Source organism: Lingula anatina, chromosome 1 (assembly GCF_051362555.1).
Source record: "Lingula anatina isolate TDL-2025a chromosome 1, LinAna3.0, whole genome shotgun sequence".
NCBI lineage: Eukaryota > Metazoa > Brachiopoda > Lingulata > Lingulida > Lingulidae > Lingula > Lingula anatina.
The window spans coordinates 30,230,082-30,249,330 of NC_141767.1; the positions used below are offsets into that span (position 1 = coordinate 30,230,082).

The 19,249-nt window shown below is 38.1% G+C and overlaps 1 long non-coding RNA gene and 1 other non-coding gene across 28 annotated transcripts; one reads left to right on the forward strand and one right to left on the reverse strand.

The window, feature by feature from the left end:
• Window positions 1-6,752: 6,752 nt before the first annotated feature.
• LOC106163736 (uncharacterized) lies at window positions 6,753-18,973 on the forward strand. 27 transcript variants are annotated; one of them, XR_015331814.1, is made up of 10 exons: window positions 6,753-6,869; window positions 7,251-7,441; window positions 10,029-10,122; window positions 10,941-11,034; window positions 11,837-11,930; window positions 12,719-12,812; window positions 15,288-15,381; window positions 16,417-16,523; window positions 17,059-17,153; window positions 18,523-18,973. It is a non-coding gene; the product is annotated as an uncharacterized LOC106163736 (long non-coding RNA). The 27 variants fall into 27 exon arrangements; XR_015331817.1 differs by having other exon boundaries at window positions 6,754-7,441; window positions 15,291-15,381; XR_015331821.1 differs by having other exon boundaries at window positions 6,754-7,441; window positions 15,291-15,381; window positions 16,420-16,523.
• Trnat-ggu (transfer RNA threonine (anticodon GGU)) lies at window positions 7,285-7,357 on the reverse strand. Its single transcript has one exon. It is a non-coding gene; the product is annotated as a tRNA-Thr (tRNA).
• Window positions 18,974-19,249: the final 276 nt, after the last annotated feature.

A 19,249-nucleotide genomic window follows, 5' to 3' on the forward strand; every position in this document is an offset into this window, starting at 1 on the left:
GGGCCAGTACAACCGATTTAAGGATAGAAATGACAATTTTAAGGGACTTTACGGCACTTTAAGGGGGATTTAAACCAATTCCTAGACTGTTGAGCTGGGCCAGTACAGAGACATGAAAAGAAGGGCTTAAGAGACAAAAATGGAAGGAAAAGAAGGGTTTAAGAGACAAAAAAGAAAGGAATAAAAGGGCTTTAGAGACATGAAAAGAAGGGCTTAAGAAACAAAAATGGAAGGAAAAGAAGGGCTTAAGAGACAAAAAAGAAAGGAATAAAAGGGCTTTAGAGACATGAAAAGAAGGGCTTAAGAGACAAAAATGGAAGGAAAAGAAGGGCTTAAGAGACAAAAAAGAAAGGAATAAAAGGGCTTTAGAGACATGAAAAGAAGGGCTTAAGAGACAAAAATGGAAGGAAAAGAAGGGCTTAAGAGACAAAAAAGAAAGGAATAAAAGGGCTTTAGAGACATGAAAAGAAGGCTTAAGAGACAAAAATGGAAGGAAAAGAAGGGCTTAAAAGACAAAAAAGAAAGGAATAAAAGGGCCTTAGAGACATGAAAAGAAGGCTTAAGAGACAAAAATGGAAGGAAAAGAAAGGCTTTAGAGACATGAAAAGAAGGGCTTAAGAGACAAAAATGGAAGGAAAAGAAGGGCTTTAGAGACATGAAAAGTAGGGCTTGAGAGACATGAAAAGAAAGGAAAAGAAGGGCTTTAAAGACAAAAAAGAAAGGAATAAAAGGGCTTTAGAGACATGAAAAGAAGGGCTTAAGAGACAAAAAAGAAAGGAATAAAAGGGCTTTAGAGACATGAAAAGAAGGCTTAAGAGACAAAAATGGAAGGAAAAGAAGGGCTTTAAAGAAAAAAAAGAAAGGAATAAAAGGGCTTTCGAGACATGAAAAGAAGGGCTTAAGAGACAAAAATGGAAGGAAAAGAAGGGCTTTAGAGACATGAAAAGTAGGGCTTGAGAGACATGAAAAGAAAGGAAAAGAAGGGCTTTAAAGACAAAAAAGAAAGGAATAAAAGGGCTTTAGAGACATGAAAAGAAGGGCTTAAGAGACAAAAATGGAAGGAAAAGAAGGGCTTTAGAGACATGAAAAGTAGGGCTTAAGAGACAAAAATGGAAGGAAAAGAAGGGCTTAAGAGACAAAAAAGAAAGGAATAAAAGGGCTTTAGAGACATGAAAAGAAGGGCTTAAGAGACAAAAATGGAAGGAAAAGAAGGGCTTAAGAGACAAAAAAGAAAGGAATAAAAGGGCTTTAGAGACATGAAAAGAAGGCTTAAGAGACAAAAATGGAAGGAAAAGAAGGGCTTTAAAGAAAAAAAAGAAAGGAATAAAAGGGCTTTCGAGACATGAAAAGAAGGCTTAAGAGACAAAAATGGAAGGAAAAGAAAGGCTTTAGAGACATGAAAAGAAGGGCTTAAGAGACAAAAATGGAAGGAAAAGAAGGGCTTTAGAGACAAAAAAGAAAGGAATAAAAGGGCTTTAGAGACATGAAAAGAAGGCTTAAGAGACAAAAATGGAAGGAAAAGAAGGGCTTAAGAGACAAAAAAGAAAGGAATAAAAGGGCTTTAGAGACATGAAAAGAAAGGAAAAGAAGGGCTTTAAAGACAAAAAAGAAAGGAATAAAAGGGCTTTAGAGACATGAAAAGAAGGGCTTAAGAGACAAAAATGGAAGGAAAAGAAGGGCTTAAGAGACAAAAAAGAAAGGAATAAAAGGGCTTTAGAGACATGAAAAGAAGGCTTAAGAGACAAAAATGGAAGGAAAAGAAAGGCTTTAGAGACATGAAAAGAAGGGCTTAAGAGACAAAAATGGAAGGAAAAGAAGGGCTTTAGAGACAAAAAAGAAAGGAATAAAAGGGCTTTAGAGACATGAAAAGAAGGCTTAAGAGACAAAAATGGAAGGAAAAGAAGGGCTTAAGAGACAAAAAAGAAAGGAATAAAAGGGCTTTAGAGACATGAAAAGAAGGCTTAAGAGACAAAAATGGAAGGAAAAGAAAGGCTTTAGAGACATGAAAAGAAGGGCTTAAGAGACAAAAATGGAAGGAAAAGAAGGGCTTTAGAGACAAAAAAGAAAGGAATAAAAGGGCTTTAGAGACATGAAAAGAAGGCTTAAGAGACAAAAATGGAAGGAAAAGAAGGGCTTTAGAGACATGAAAAGAAGGGCTTAAGAGACAAAGATGGAAGGAAAAGAAGGGCTTTAGAGACATGAAAAAGAAGGGCTTTAGAGACAAAAATGGAAGGAAAAGAAGGGTTTAAGAGACATGAAAAAGAAGGGCTTTAGAGACAAAAATGGAAGGAAAAGAAGGGTTTAAGAGACATGAAAAGGAAAGAAAAGAAGGGCTTAAAAGACATGAAAAGAACTGCTTTAGAAACATGTAAAGAAGCGAAAAGAAGGTCTTTAGAGATATTTTCATTAAGAAGGAAAAGAAAGAGACAAGAAAAAGAGCAAAAAAAAGAAAGGACGGTAGAGACACAAAATTAAGGAAAAAGAACGGAGGAGGCCACATAAAGCAAAAAGACCTTCTTTTCGCTTCTTATCATTTCTAACGCCCTCTTTACATATCTCTAAAGCCTTTCTTTTCATGTCTCTTAAGCCCTTCTTTTCCTTCCTTTCTATGTCTTTAAAGCCCTTCTTTTCCTTCCTTTTTGGTCCCTTAAGCTCTCTTTCTCCTTCCTTTTTTGTCTCATAAGCCCTTCTTTTCATGTCTCTAAAGCCCTTCTTTTCCTTCCTTTCCATGTCTCTAAAGCCCTTCTTTTCCTTCCTTTCGAAGTCTCTAAAGCTCTCTTTCTCCTTCCTTTTTTGTCTCATAAGCCCTTCTTTTCATGTCTCTAAAGCCCTTCTTTTCCTTCCTTTCCATGTCTCTAAAGCCCTTCTTTTCCTTCCTTTCCATGTCTCTAAAGCCCTTCTTTTCCTTCCTTTCCATGTCTCTAAAGCCCTTCTTTTCCTTTCTTTTCATGTCTCTAAAGCTCTCTTTCTCCTTCCTTTTTTGTCTCATAAGCCCTTCTTTTCATGTCTCTAAAGCCCTTCTTTTCCTTCCTTTCCATGTCTCTAAAGCCCTTCTTTTCCTTCCTTTCGAAGTCTCTAAAGCTCTCTTTCTCCTTCCTTTTTTGTCTCATAAGCCCTTCTTTTCATGTCTCTAAAGCCCTTCTTTTCCTTCCTTTCCATGTCTCTAAAGCCCTTCTTTTCCTTTCTTTTCATGTCTCTAAAGCTCTCTTTCTCCTTCCTTTTTTGTCTCATAAGCCCTTCTTTTCATGTCTCTAAAGCCCTTCTTTTCCTTCCTTTCCATGTCTCTAAAGCCCTTCTTTTCCTTCCTTTCGAAGTCTCTAAAGCTCTCTTTTTATCCTTCCTTTTTTGTCTCATAAGCCCTTCTTTTCATGTCTCTAAAGCCCTTCTTTTCCTTCCTTTCCATGTCTCTAAAGCCCTTCTTTTCCTTCCTTTCCATGTCTCTAAAGCCCTTCTTTTCCTTTCTTTTCATGTCTCTAAAGCTCTCTTTCTCCTTCCTTTTTTGTCTCATAAGCCCTTCTTTTCATGTCTCTAAAGCCCTTCTTTTCCTTCCTTTCCATGTCTCTAAAGCCCTTCTTTTCCTTCCTTTCGAAGTCTCTAAAGCTCTCTTTCTCCTTCCTTTTTTGTCTCATAAGCCCTTCTTTTCATGTCTCTAAAGCCCTTCTTTTCCTTCCTTTCCATGTCTCTAAAGCCCTTCTTTTCCTTCCTTTCCATGTCTCTAAAGCCCTTCTTTTCCTTCCTTTCCATGTCTCTAAAGCCCTTCTTTTCCTTTCTTTTCATGTCTCTAAAGCTCTCTTTCTCCTTCCTTTTTTGTCTCATAAGCCCTTCTTTTCATGTCTCTAAAGCCCTTCTTTTCCTTCCTTTCCATGTCTCTAAAGCCCTTCTTTTCCTTCCTTTCGAAGTCTCTAAAGCTCTCTTTCTCCTTCCTTTTTTGTCTCATAAGCCCTTCTTTTCATGTCTCTAAAGCCCTTCTTTTCCTTCCTTTCCATGTCTCTAAAGCCCTTCTTTTCCTTTCTTTTCATGTCTCTAAAGCTCTCTTTCTCCTTCCTTTTTTGTCTCATAAGCCCTTCTTTTCATGTCTCTAAAGCCCTTCTTTTCCTTCCTTTCCATGTCTCTAAAGCCCTTCTTTTCCTTCCTTTCGAAGTCTCTAAAGCCCTTCTTTCCATGTCTCTAAAGCCCTTCTTTTCCTTCCTTTCCATGTCTCTAAAGCTCTCTTTCTCCTTCCTTTTTTGTCTCATAAGCCCTTCTTTTCATGTCTCTAAAGCCCTTCTTTTCCTTCCTTTCCATGTCTCTAAAGCTCTCTTTCTCCTTCCTTTTTTGTCTCATAAGCCCTTCTTTTCATGTCTCTAAAGCCCTCTTTTTTCTTCCTTTCCATGTCTCTAAAGCCCTTCTTTTCCTTCCTTTTTTGTCTCATAAGCCCTTCTTTTCATGTCTCTAAAGCCCTTCTTTTCCTTCCTTTCCATGTCTTTAAAGCTCTTCTTTTCCTTCCTTTCCATGTCTCTAAAGCCCTTCTTTTCCTTTCTTTAAAGCCCTTTTTTTCCTTCCTTTCCATGTCTCTAAAGCTCTCTTTCTCCTTTCTTTTTTGTCTCATAAGCCCTTCTTTTCATGTCTCTAAAGCCCTTCTTTTCCTTCCTTTCCATGTCTCTAAAGCCCTTCTTTTCCTTTCTTTTCATGTCTCTAAAGCCGTTCTTTTCCTTCCTTTTTTGTCTCATAAGCCCGTCTTTTCATGTCTCTAAAGCCCTTCTTTTCCTTCCTTTCCATGTCTCTAAAGCCCTTCTTTTCCTTTCTTTTCATGTCTCTAAAGCCGTTCTTTTCCTTCCTTTTTTGTCTCATAAGCCCGTCTTTTCATGTCTCTAAAGCCCTTCTTTTCCTTCCTTTCCATGTCTCTAAAGCCGTTCTTTTCCTTCCTTTTTTGTCTCATAAGCCCTTCTTTTCATGTCTCTAAAGCCCTTCTTTTCCTTCCTTTCCATGTCTCTAAAGCTCTTCTTTTCCTTTCTTTTCATGTCTCTAAAGCTCTCTTTCTCCTTCCTTTTTTGTCTCATAAGCCCGTCTTTTCATGTCTCTAAAGCCCTTCTTTTCCTTCCTTTCCATGTCTCTAAAGCCCTTCTTTTCCTTCCTTTTTTGTCTCATAAGCCCTTCTTTTCATGTCTCTAAAGCCCTTCTTTCCATGTCTTTAAAGCCCTTCTTTTCCTTCCTTTCCATGTCTCTAAAGCCCTTCTTTTCCTTCCTTTCCATGTCTCTAAAGCCCTTCTTTTCATGTCTCTTAAGCCCTTCTTTTCCTTCTTTTCATGTCTCGAAAGCCCTTCTTTTCCTTCCTTTCCATGTCTTTTAAGCCCTTCTTTTCCTTCTTTCCATGTCTCTAAAGCCCTTCTTTTCCTTCCTTTCCATGTCTCTAAAGCCCTTCTTTCCATGTCTCTAAAGCCCTTCTTTTCATGTCTCTTAAGCCCTTCTTTTCCTTCCTTTCCATGTCTCTAAAGCCCTTCTTTTCCTTCCTTTCCATGTCTCTAAAGCCCTTCTTTCCATGTCTCTTAAGCCCTTCTTTTCCTTCCTTTCCATGTCTTTAAAGCCCTTCTTTTCCTTCCTTTCCATGTCTCTTAAGCCCTTCTTTTCCTTCTTTTCATGTCTCTTAAGCCCTTCTTTTCCTTCTTTTCATGTCTCTTTAGCCCTTCTTTTCCTTCCTTTCCATGTCTTTAAAGCCCTTCTTTTCCTTCCTTTCCATGTCTCTAAAGCCCTTCTTTTCCTTCCTTTCCATGTCTTTAAAGCCCTTCTTTTCCTTCCTTTTTTGTCCCTTAAGCCCTTCTTTTCCTTCCTTTCCATGTCTCTAAAGCCCTTCTTTTCCTTCCTTTCCATGTCTCTAAAGCTCTCTTTCTCCTTCCTTTTTTGTCTCATAAGCCCTTCTTTTCCTTCCTTTCCATGTCTTTAAAGCCCTTCTTTTCCTTCCTTTCCATGTCTCTTAAGCCCTTCTTTTCCTTCCTTTCCATGTCTCTAAAGCCCTTCTTTTCATGTCTCTTAAGCCCTTCTTTTCCTTTCTTTTTATGTCTCTCACGCCCTTCTTTTCGCTTCTTTATATCTCTAACGCCCTCTTTTCATGTCTCTTAAGCCCTTCTTTTCCTTCCTTTCCATGTCTTTAAAGCCCTTCTTTTCCTTCCTTTTTTGTCCCTTAAGCACTTCTTTTCATGTCTCTTAAGCCCTTCTTTTCCTTTCTTTTTATGTCTCTCACGCCCTTCTTTTCGCTTCTTTATATCTCTAACGCCCTCTTTTCATGTCTCTAAAGCCCTTCTTTTCGCTTCATTTCATGTCTCTCACGCCCTTCTTTTCGCTTCTTTTCATCTCTAACGCCCTCTTATCATGTCTCTAAAGCCTTTCTTTTTGCTTCTTTTCAAGTCTCTAAAGCCCTTCTTTTCATGTTTCTAAAGCCGTTCTTTTCGCTTTTTTTTTTATGTACGGGCCAAGCTTAACAGTCTAGGAATTGGCTTAAATCCCCCTTAAAGAGCCTTAAAATAGTCGTTTCTATCCTTAATCAGTTGTACTGGCCCAGCTCAATAGTCAGATTAGCTTATTTAGTGCCTTTTAAATTTAAATTTAAATCGTCGGGGAGAAACCATCAGGCTCGACCGGGATTCGAACCCGGGACTTTCGCAAACCATGCGACAGTTCTAACCAACTGAGCTACCGAGCCCGGGTCAACCTTGCTTGTCCTCTACCCGTAGCTATGATCCAGGCTCATCTTGACATGAGCTCTCCTAGAAGTGGAGGTAAGAAAGAGGGGTGAATTGGTTCCAGGTAAATTGCGCCATGGCACACCACGTCGGCGCTTTTTGTCTTAACAAATTTGAATTTAGAAGCTATGAAATGCTCGTTAGATTTGTCAGGTAAGTTCAACAGTCATTCATATTGTCTTTATTATCGTAAACAGTTGGTCTAATGTCTATTTTGGAAGAAAACACCAGGCACGATCGGGATTCGAACCCGGGACTTTCGCAAACCATGCGACAGTTCTAACCAACTGAGCTACCGAGCCCAGTCCAACCTTGCTTGTCCTCTACCTGTACCTGTCAAGAAATGATCCAGGCTCATCTTGACATGAGCTCTCCTAGAAGTGGAGGTAAGAAAGAGGGGTGAATTGGATTGGTTCCAGGTAAATTGCGCCATGGCACACCACGTCGGCGCTGTTTATCTTAACATTTTTGATTTCAGAAACTATGAAATGCTCGTAAGACAGTCATTCATATTGTCTTTATTATCGTAAACAGTTGGTCTAATGTCTATTTTGGAGAAGAAAATACCAGGCTCGACCGGGATTCGAACCCGGGACTTTCGCAAACCATGCGACTGCTCTAACCAACTGAGCTACCGAGCCCGGGTCAACCTTGCTTGTCCTCTACCTGTACCTGTCAAGAAATGATCCAGGCTCATCTTGACATGAGCTCTCCTAGAAGTGGAGGTAAGAAAGAGGGATGAATTGGTTCCAGGTAAATTGCGCCATGGCACACCACGTCGGCGCTGTTTATCTTAACAGTTTTGATTTTAGAAACTATGAAATGCTCGTTAGATTTGGCAGGTAAGTTCAACAGTCATTCATATTGTCTTTATTATCGTAAACAGCTGGTCTAATGTCTATTTTGGAGAAGAAAACACCAGGCTCGATCGGGATTCGAACCCGGGACTTTCGCAAACCATCCGACTGTTCTAACCAACTGAGCTACCGAGCCTCTGTCCATCTTGCTTGTCCACTACAGGTACCGGTCAAGAAATGATCCAGGCTCATCTTGACATGAGCTCTTGTAGATGTGGAGGTAAGAAAGAGGGGTGAATTGGTTCCAGGTAAATTGCGTCATGGCACACCACGTCGGCGCTGTTTGTCTTAACAGTTTTGATTTCAGAAACTATGAAATGCTTGTTAGATTTGTCAGGTAAGTTCAACAGTCATTCATATTGTCTTTATCATCGTAAACAGTTGGTCTAATGTCTATTTTGGAGAAGAAAACACCAGGCTCGATCGGGATTCGAACCCGGGACTTTCGCAAACCATCCGACTGTTCTAACCAACTGAGCTACCGAGGCTGGGTCCATCTTGCTTGTCCACTACAGGTACCTGTCAAGAAATGATCCAGGCTCATCTTGACATGAGCTCTTGTAGATGTGGAGGTAAGAAAGAGGGGTGAATTGGGTCCAGGTAAATTGCGCCATGGCACACCACGTCGGCGCTGTTTGTCTTAACAGTTTTGATTTCAGAAACTATAAAATGCTTGTTAGATTTGTCAGGTAAGTTCAACAGTCATTCATATTGTCTTTATCATCGTAAACAGTTGGTCTAATGTCTATTTTGGAGAAGAAAACACCAGGCTCGATCGGGATTCGAACCCGGGACTTTCGCAAACCATCCGACTGTTCTAACCAACTGAGCTACCGAGGCTGGGTCCATCTTGCTTGTCCACTACAGGTACCTGTCAAGAAATGATCCAGGCTCATCTTGACATGAGCTCTTGTAGATGTGGAGGTAAGAAAGAGGGGTGAATTGGTTCCAGGTAAATTGCGCCATGGCACACCACGTCGGCGCTGTTTGTCTTAACAGTTTTGATTTCAGAAACTATGAAATGCTTGTTTGATTTGTCAGGTAAGCTCAATAGTTTTCAAATTGGCCTTAATCCCCTTTAAAGTACCTTAAAATTGTCATAATATTCCTTTCTAATGTAAACGGTTTGTCTTATGTCTCTTTGGAGGGAGAAAACACCAGGTTTGCTCGGGATTCTAACCTGGGACTGTCAAGAAAATGCCCTTTACATTTCCTTAAAATTGTCATAATAGTCCTTTCTATCTTAAACGGTTGGTCTAATGTCTCTTTGGGGGGACAGGCTCGACTGGGATTGGAACACGCTGTTTACCTTAACAGGTTTGAGTTTGGAAAAAAGACTGGACTTATGCTTTGTAATGCCGTTTTTCTCCCAGCCTAGTGATTGGTCCAGCTCAACTACCACAATCAGAAAGTCTATGCTGTCGAAATTGGCTATAGTACTTTAAACATACTGGAATTGATCCGAACTAGTACAATCGGTGTGTCGCGATTGGTCTAGCTCAACTACCACAATTGGAAAGTCGAAGATGTTAAAATTGGCTCTAGCCCCTGTAACGGCTGCCGGGTGTTGGCCCTGGCTGGGTAGCTCAGTTGGTAGAGCAGTTGGACAGTGAGCAAGAGTCCGTGCGAATCCCAGGGGGAGCCTGCAGTTTTTCTCCCAGCCTAGCGATTGGTCCAGCTCAACTACAACAATTGAAAAATCGATGCTGTCGAAATTCGGCTCTAGTACTTTAAACATACTGGAATTAGTCAGCACTACAACAATCGGTGTCTCACAATTTGTGTAGCTCAACCACCACAATTGGAAAGTCGAAGATGTTAAAATTGGCTCTACCCAGCAGGCATAGGCACATTGGATCATTGTTGAAAACAGGTTGATACTTTGAATTGCTGTTGATCTACCTAAATTCAACGTAAAATCAACATCAAACAGCCACATCAAAAAACCGTCATAATGTGACATTGACTCAACATGGTATATTGGTAATTGACACAACCATGCAGTTATGGATTGTAATTTAAAATATTAATTATTGAAAACGTGATACTTTGTTTATCAATACTGTAACTATATAAATTTATCAAAATAATAACAAAAGGGTTTTAAAGTAAAAGTGACAGTTGTTTTGTGTCTTTAGTGAACTAGTGAATTTTCTTAACTTGTTATTCAAAAATACATTCCAATAAACTGAATTCCTTGTAAGGTCAGCATCAGGATGAATAAGTTGCTGTAAATGTAATGGAGTTATGTTAATAAAGTTACCAGTTCTTGGTAACCTGTTATAGATAGACAGGTTGAGGTGACTGTTACTTTGTTATATATATATATATATATATATATATATATATATATATATATATATATATATATATTGATCACTGTGATGTGTCTATGTTGTAACTGCTGTATATGTCTCCACATATTCTTAATTAATGATGTGTTCTCTGATTTCAGCAGAGATGAAGGTGTATCTGCTTGACTATCATCATACTTAGGATATCTAAACTCTTCATCACATCAGGACCACAACATCGCAGCCTCAGCACAGGTCAGTGCAATAATGATATTGCTATACTTTGTTGTTCTCTTTTGACCAGCACCACTATATATATTATCTTGGTAATTATCATTTTGTAAAAGGGTCACTTAGGTCCTACTCAGTTTTAGTACAATCGGTGTGTCGCGATTGGTCTAGCTCAACCACCACAATTGGAAAGTCGAAGATGTTAAAATTGGCTCTACCCAGTAGGCATAGTCGCGTTGGATCAACGTTGAAAACAGGTTGATACGTTGAATTGCTGTTGTTCTACCTAAATTCAATGTAAAATCAACATTGATCCAGCCACATCAAAACACCGTCATAATGTGACATTGACTCAACGTTGTATTTTGGTAATTGACACAACCTTGCAGTTATGGATTGTAATTTAAAATATTAATTATTGAAAACGTGATACTTTGTTTATCAATACTGTAACTATATAAATTTATCAAAATAATAACAAAAGGGTTTTAAAGTAAAAGTGACAGTTGTTTTGTGTCTTTAGTGAACTAGTGAATTTTCTTAACTTGTTATTCAGAAATACATTCCAATAAACTGAATTCCTTGCAAGGTCAGCATCAGGATGAATAAGTTGCTGTAAATGTGATGGAGTTACGTTAGTAAAGTTACCAGTTCTTGGTAACCTGTTATAGATAGACAGGTTGAGGTGACTGTTACTTTGTTATATATATATATATATATATATATATATATATATATATATATATATATATATATTTAATGATCACTGTGATTTGTCTATGTTGTAACTGCTGTATATGTCTCCATATATTCTAAATTAATGATGTGTTCTCTGATTTCAGCAGAGATGAAGGTGTATCTGCTTGATTATCATCATACTTAGGACATCTAAACTCTTCATCACATCAGGACCACAACATCGCAGCCTCAGCACAGGTCAGTGCAATAATGATATTGCTATACTTTGTTGTTCTCTTTTGACCAGCACCACTATATATATTATCTTGGTAATTATCATTTTGTAAAAGGGTCACTTAGGTCCTACTCAGTTTTAGTACAATCGGTGTGTCACGATTGGTCTAGCTCAACCACCACAAATGGAAAGTCGACGATGTTAAAATTGGCTCTACCCAGCAGGCATAGTCGTGTTGGATCAACGTTGAAAACAGGTTGATACGTTGAATTGCTTTTGATCTACCTAAATTCAATGTAAAATCAACGTTGATCCAGCCATGTCAAAACACCGTCATAATGTGACATTGACTCAATGTTGTATTTTGGTAATTGACCCAACCTTGAAGTTATGGATTGTAATTTAAAATATTAATTATTGAAAACGTGATACTTTGTTTATCAATACTGTAACTAAATTTATCAAAATAATAACAAAAGGGTTTTAAAGTAAAGGTGACAGTTGTTTTGTGTCTTTAGTGAACTAGTGAATTTTCTTAACTTGTTATTCAGAAATACATTCCAATAAACTGAATTCCTTGCAAGGTCAGCATCAGGATGAATAAGTTGCTGTAAATGTGATGGAGTTACGTTAGTAAAGTTACCAGTTCTTGATAGATAGACAGGTTGAGGTGACTGTTACTTTGTTATATATATATATATATATATATATATATATATATATATATATATATATATATTTAATGATCACTGTGATTTGTCTATGTTGTAACTGCTGTATATGTCTCCATATATTCTAAATTAATGATGTGTTCTCTGATTTCAGCAGAGATGAAGGTGTATCTGCTTGATTATCATCATACTTAGGACATCTAAACTCTTCATCACATCAGGACCACAACATCGCAGCCTCAGCACAGGTCAGTGCAATAATGATATTGCTATACTTTGTTGTTCTCTTTTGACCAGCACCACTATATATATTATCTTGGTAATTATCATTTTGTAAAAGGGTCACTTAGGTCCTACTCAGTTTTAGTACAATCGGTGTGTCACGATTGGTCTAGCTCAACCACCACAAATGGAAAGTCGACGATGTTAAAATTGGCTCTACCCAGCAGGCATAGTCGTGTTGGATCAACGTTGAAAACAGGTTGATACGTTGAATTGCTTTTGATCTACCTAAATTCAATGTAAAATCAACGTTGATCCAGCCATGTCAAAACACCGTCATAATGTGACATTGACTCAATGTTGTATTTTGGTAATTGACCCAACCTTGAAGTTATGGATTGTAATTTAAAATATTAATTATTGAAAACGTGATACTTTGTTTATCAATACTGTAACTAAATTTATCAAAATAATAACAAAAGGGTTTTAAAGTAAAGGTGACAGTTGTTTTGTGTCTTTAGTGAACTAGTGAATTTTCTTAACTTGTTATTCAGAAATACATTCCAATAAACTGAATTCCTTGCAAGGTCAGCATCAGGATGAATAAGTTGCTGTAAATGTGATGGAGTTACGTTAGTAAAGTTACCAGTTCTTGGTAACCTGTTATAGATAGGTTGAGGTGACTGTTACTTTGTTATATATATATATATATATATATATATATATATATATATTGATCACTGTGATGTGTCTATGTTGTAACTGCTGTATGTCTCCACATATTCTTAATTAATGATGTGTTCTCTGATTTCAGCAGAGATGATGGTGTATCTGCTTGATTATCATCATACTTAGGATATCTAAACTCTTCATCACATCAGGACCACAACATCGCAGCCTCAGCACAGGTCAGTGCAATAATGATATTGCTATACTTTGTTGTTCTCTTTTGACCAGCACCACTATATATATATATTATCTTGGTAATTATCATTTTGTAAAAGGGTCACTTAGGTCCTACTCAGTTTTAGTACAATCGGTGTGTCGCGATTGGTCTAGCTCAACCACCACAAATGGAAAGTCGACGATGTTAAAATTGGCTCTACCCAGCAGGCATAGTCGTGTTGGATCAACGTTGAAAACAGGTTGATACTTTGAATTGCTGTTGTTCTACCTAAATTCAATGTAAAATCAACGTTGATCCAGCCATGTCAAAACACCGTCATAATGAGACATTGACTCAACGTTGTATTTTGGTAATTGACACAACCTTGCAGTTATGGATTGTAATTTAAAATATTAATTATTGAAAACGTGATACTTTGTTTATCAATACTGTAACTAAATTTATCAAAATAATAACAAAAGGGTTTTAAAGTAAAGGTGACAGTTGTTTTGTGTCTTTAGTGAACTAGTGAATTTTCTTAACTTGTTATTCAGAAATACATTCCAATAAACTGAATTCCTTGCAAGGTCAGCATCAGAATGAATAAGTTGCTGTAAATGTAATGGAGTTATGTTAATAAAGTTACCAGTTCTTGGTAACCTGTTATAGATAGACAGGTTGAGATGACTGTTATTTATATATATATATATATATATATATATATATATATATATATACAGGGTTACCACTTAATATGGAATATTATTTTTTGGCGAATAAATTTTCTACAAAATATTTAATTTCTCTCTAACTACTTTAAATCCAAAGCTGAGGTGTCACTCCATGTGTAGCCAGATGTGTTACCTAATTACCACACAACTCTCGAAACAATTGATGCTTGCAGTTGCAGTGTCTGTGGTCAGAAATGTGAGTGGTGGTCTTTTCGGCAATTTCTGCCCTTGTATAAAAACGCATGGGTTTGGTCAATCTTTGGAGCGTGTTTAGAGAAGCAACAAAGGGATCGCTCTGAAACTTGAGAGGTACCTTAATGAAGATATGGTACGACAGCAAAGCAACGCAGCTTACTATGGGATTCTTGCTCTCAGAGAAAATGGCCAGAAACGGACAGCCATTGCCAGGTAATTCAACATTTATCAGGAACCGTTTGTGAAGTCCTCCAAAGAAATGCTGCTACAGGGGCACCTACTCCAATACCTCGACCAAGGTGTCCGCGTATCACACCAAGAAGACAGGGTCGCCTTCTCCTTAGTGGACGCCGTGCTGGTCGTACAAAGACAGCCAGTGTCCTCAGAAAAGAGAGGCAGAATGTCATTCAAACGCCCGTTTCAAGGTCTCACGTGAACAAGAGATTTCTGCAAGCCGGTTATTTTGCACGAAGGCCAGTAGGGAAACCACTGTTAACAGCAGGTCATATACAGCGACGTCTGCAAAGGGCTGGGGACCACGTGCGTTTGCAGCCAAAACACTGGAATCACGTTATTTTCAGTGATAAGGCCAGATATGGATTTTTTAGGGTTGGTCGTCGAATCCGTGTCCACCGACGTGTACGAGGGGCATAAAACAATGATTGTGCACTGCCTAGGGTGCAAGCAGGGGATGGTAACGTCTCTGTTTGGGGAACATTTCATGTCGGTGCCCAGAACCAGTTGGTTTTTCTAGGAGGCAACCTCATCCAGGATTCCTACAGAGACATTCTACAGCAAACAATGCTTCGATTGGTAAGATTCATCTTCAGGAACAACTTTGTGTACCAAGACGACTGCGCAACCCCACATCGAGGCCGCAGAATAACTGTTTTTCTTCAAAACCAATGGGTTCAGCAACTGCCCTGGCCTGCAAACTCTCCAGATATGAACCCAATTGAAAATCTGTGGGCGGAAGTAACTCACAGAATTAATAGCTATGGTCCTCGGCCGGTAAATAGTGATGAACTGCGACAGGCAAATATCACTGCGTGGAATGATATCCCCACCCAAACTCTAAAAAACGTGTCACAGGATATGCCATGTAGGATGAGGCCGCTGCAAGCGGCTGCTGGAGGTCATACCCGCAATTACTGACTTTTCATGATTTACTGTAGTGAGTTCTTTGACTGTGTAACATATCACTGTCCGGAGGCTATCATTTTCTTTAATATCTTATCTTAAAGTTTATACTGACATCAAACTGTTGATATGGTTTTCTGGGGGTGTTCCTTTCTTTTGAATGGCATCTTATGTCAGATTTAATATTATTGACCAAAATATCTCACAACAGAAGACTGGATGTTATTATTACTCAGTGACATACTTTTTTAATGACTCAAGCCAAAAAAATTTAATCAGCACTGTAAAATAACAATGATAAAAAATATTCCATATTAAGTAGCAACCCTGTATATATATATATATATATTGATCACTGTGATGTGTCTATGTTGTAACTGCTGTATATGTCTCCACATATTCTTAATTAATGATGTGTTCTCTGATTTCAGCAGAGATGAAGGTGTATCTGCTTGATTATCATCATACTTAGGACGTCTAAACTCTTCATCACATCAGGACCACAAAATCGCAGCCTCAGCACAGGTCAGTGCAAAAATGATATTGCTATACTTTGTTGTTCTCTTCAATCCCCTTTTGATCCTTACCACTTTATATAGTTCCTGGGAAATTATCTTTTTAAAAGGGTCACTTGAGGACAGTCCTGCAGATATTTGGATTGATCTATCTCCCTGGGGAGTCTTACTAAATTGCTGTCAACTTAACCGTCTTAAATGTCTGTCATGCTTAGTAAAGCTGTAAGGGGGTAATTATCTTTACCCCCTAGTTGGTTTGATATAACTGGCTGACAGTTAAGTCGATAAAGTTGATAGCAATTTAGTGAGACTCCTTAGGGAGTTAGACCAATCCAGATGGATTGATCAAGGTATGGGAACTTAGGGTGCTTTCCCAGAGATTTAGATCGATCTAAGGATTAAGATTTAGATCGACCTAACTCCCTGGGGGTTCACGCTAAATTGCAGTCAGCCGAGCGGGCACCATAATTAATTACCCCTTTACAGCTTTTAGTAGGAGGGGACAGACGCTTAAGCCGGCCAAGCTGACAGTAATCTAGTGAGACTCCCCACAGGGATAGATCGATCTAAAAATCTATGGAAATGGGGTGTTAGTCTTAGATCCCACACAGTTTTATATATGTTCAAATTGACAAGGGTTGATATGAACTCGTTGGGGTTGAGGTGGGAAGGCGCTGAGAAAAATCTGTATATAGATAAAATTTCTTGCAAATTTTCATTTTTAAAAGGGTCACTTAAATCCCACAGAGTCTTATATATGTTCAGAGTGAAAAGGGTTAATATGAACTAGTGGGTGTGAACAAGAATTTCTGGCAGTCATTCCAATTCCTATAAATAAAGATTAAATTTAATGTTTGTATTCTCATGCCTCACAGTGCATTGTCTTTTGCGATACTCTGTGTGTTTGTATATATTCTGCTTACTGTATATGTCTGTTTTGTCACTGAAAGTCAAAATACATTTTGATCTTTGTATTACATCTGTGTTATATATACTGTATGTGCCTGTGTATGTTATATATTGATGGTTTCTTCTCTAATTTCAGCAGAGATGAAGGTATGTCTCTTGGATTATCATCCAACATACTGAGGACAGCTAATTTAAAAACTCATCATCACCAGCAAGATTTACAATGTCACAGCTTCAGCACAGGTCAGTGCATCAATAATATTGCTATACTTTATTGTTCTTTTCAATACCCTTTTGACCCTCACAACTAGAAAAAATATCTTGCATACATTCTGAAGTCTGTGTACTGCATGTTGTGATGCTGTATGTGTCTCTATATTGAACTTTAAATTCAATGTTTGTATTCTCATGCCTCACAGTGCATTGTCTTTTGTGACACTGTGTGTGTCTATATATATTCTGATCACTATCTATGTTTGTTTTGTAAAAGGGTCACTTAGAGATTTATATATGTTTAGAGTTTAAAAGGTTAATGTGAACTTGTGGATGTAATCAAAATTTTCTGACGGTCATTCCAAACCCTGTATATAAACATTAAATTTTATGTTTATATTCTGATGCCTTAGAGTGCATTGAATTTTGTGAGGCTGTATGTGTCTGTATAAATTCTGATCACTATCTATGTTTGTGTTGTGGCTGTATGTGTTTATATATATTTTGATCACTGTGATGCGTCTATTTTGTAACTGCTGTATATGTCTGCATATATTCTTTTCAGCGGAGATGAAGGTGTGTCTTCTGAATTATCATCACACTTAGGACAGCTAAACTCGTCATCACATCAAGATCTCCAGCATCGCAGCCTCACCACAGGTCAGTGCAAAAATGATATTGCTATACTTTGTTGTTCTCTTCAATCCCCTTTTGATCCTTACCTGATGCACAGCTGATGAGCCACCGTTATACCGACGTCAGGCCAACGGCGTGAAGCAGTCGTTGGCCCGACGTCGGGTCACCAGTAGTGGCCCAACGTCAGCCCAACAACGACTGCCGACTGTGACCATGCCGACCAATGCCGACGTCGGCGCGACCACTTATTGCTATCTGGGAATATTGCTTTACCTGTGTTCGGTGTTCATCATCACTATATATAGTCAGGGGCGGATTTAGGCCGTCTTCTGGGTCTTCCGGAAGATGGTCAGATTTTCAAGTTTACATTGAAGGGTATCTAATTTTTCTGTCGGAAGATGGTCAAAAATGGGGGATGGTGCAACAAAGATAATTTGGAAGACTGTCAGAAAATATCTCTGGATCCGCCACTGATACTATCTGGGAAATTATCATTTTGTAAAAGGGTCACTTAGAGATTTATATGTGTTATGAGTTAAGAATAATATGTCCAAAACTTTCAAATGAGGTCAAACCACTAGCAAGGCAGGAGATAGGACTATCTCAGCCTAGAGAAAGGAAGAGTACCAACCGATAAGGAACTTTGTAATTATGTTGGCTTGCAGCAAGTGGCAATAATTCCCCGTTGAGCATGAACAGTGTGACAAGCAGGGATTGATTTGCATATTTGTGCACATACCATTGGCTTGACGTCACCTCATTTGCATTGCCATTGTGTTTTGCCCTATAATTTCCTCATCAGCCTGTAAGGATGCAAACGTCAGAAAATGATCAATTAGTTGTTACATGACATATAAGCATAATGAAAAAAGGCTTCAAAATCAACCATCCCCAGGGATAGCCAAACCCTCTGTTGAACTAATTATGAAATGCCCATGCATATCCTTGAGGAAACAGCTATCATTCACCAAAGTTTCCACTTCTAAAGTCTAATGTTCTAAGAGGAGATCAGGGAAATTATAAGATGAAAAAAATTTTGAACAACTACTTCCCCCCCCCTCAAGGACATCCCTATGTCCTCTTGAAATAATTCTGAAATGCCAATGCACTTCCCTGATGACAGGTCTAGCAATCACCAAAGTTTCAATTATCTAACTCAAATAGTCTAGGAGGAGATAACAGAAATAACGTGAAAAGAATTCAGAATCATCCCCTCCACCCCCCCCCCCCCCAAAGGAGAGCGCAACCCCCTGTTGCACTAAAATTCTGAAATGCCATCACACATTTTGACTACAGTTTCACCAATCACCAAAGTTTCCAGTTTTTAATAGTCTAGTAGGAGACATTTTTAATATGATTTTCATTTTTCTCAAATATATTGTTCTTTTTCCAGGTGACCCTTTCCATACAGCATGGTGGCTTCTTGGGGAACTGACTCTACTTATCTTGTAATGGATAATACCTATAGAAAAAGTAGGCAGTGAAAAACAGCAGCAAGAGCAGTGCATTATCTCATCCATGTGTAGAATACATGATATGTGGCAAGATTATAAACGTCAAATGATGTGCAAAGCCTGATTTTAGACACCCATTACAAGGAGGAATCTGCATCTGGTATTGGTAGTAAGGAGAAATCTTGAATGGGTATATATTGTTTCCAGATGACAATAATAGGTAATTTGTCTCCTCTTACACAACCAAACTCAAATCATAACATAAAATGCTTCATTTGATACTGAATAATATTATTGTAATATTGAAAATTTTATTTTTTGTCATTCTCAATCTTCTCCTATCAATTGCCAATAAATGACGCAGTCAACTGATACACTTTTCTCAGATTATTACAGTTGTTAAGCTTATTTTTTACAAATTTTACAAACATTGGACTAGATTTGTCAACATCATATACATTTGAATATGTTAAGGTATGGAATTTGCCAGGTATTTTTAGTTTTCTTAAATATTTTCTGAAAACATCATTTTCATTAGGCACAGTCAACTGATAAGCTGATCTCAGATTATTTCAGTTGTTAAGCATCTTTTGTAGAAATTTCACGAACATTGGACTAGATTTGTCAAAATTATTAACATAAAAGCCTTTTCTTTCTATGCAATTT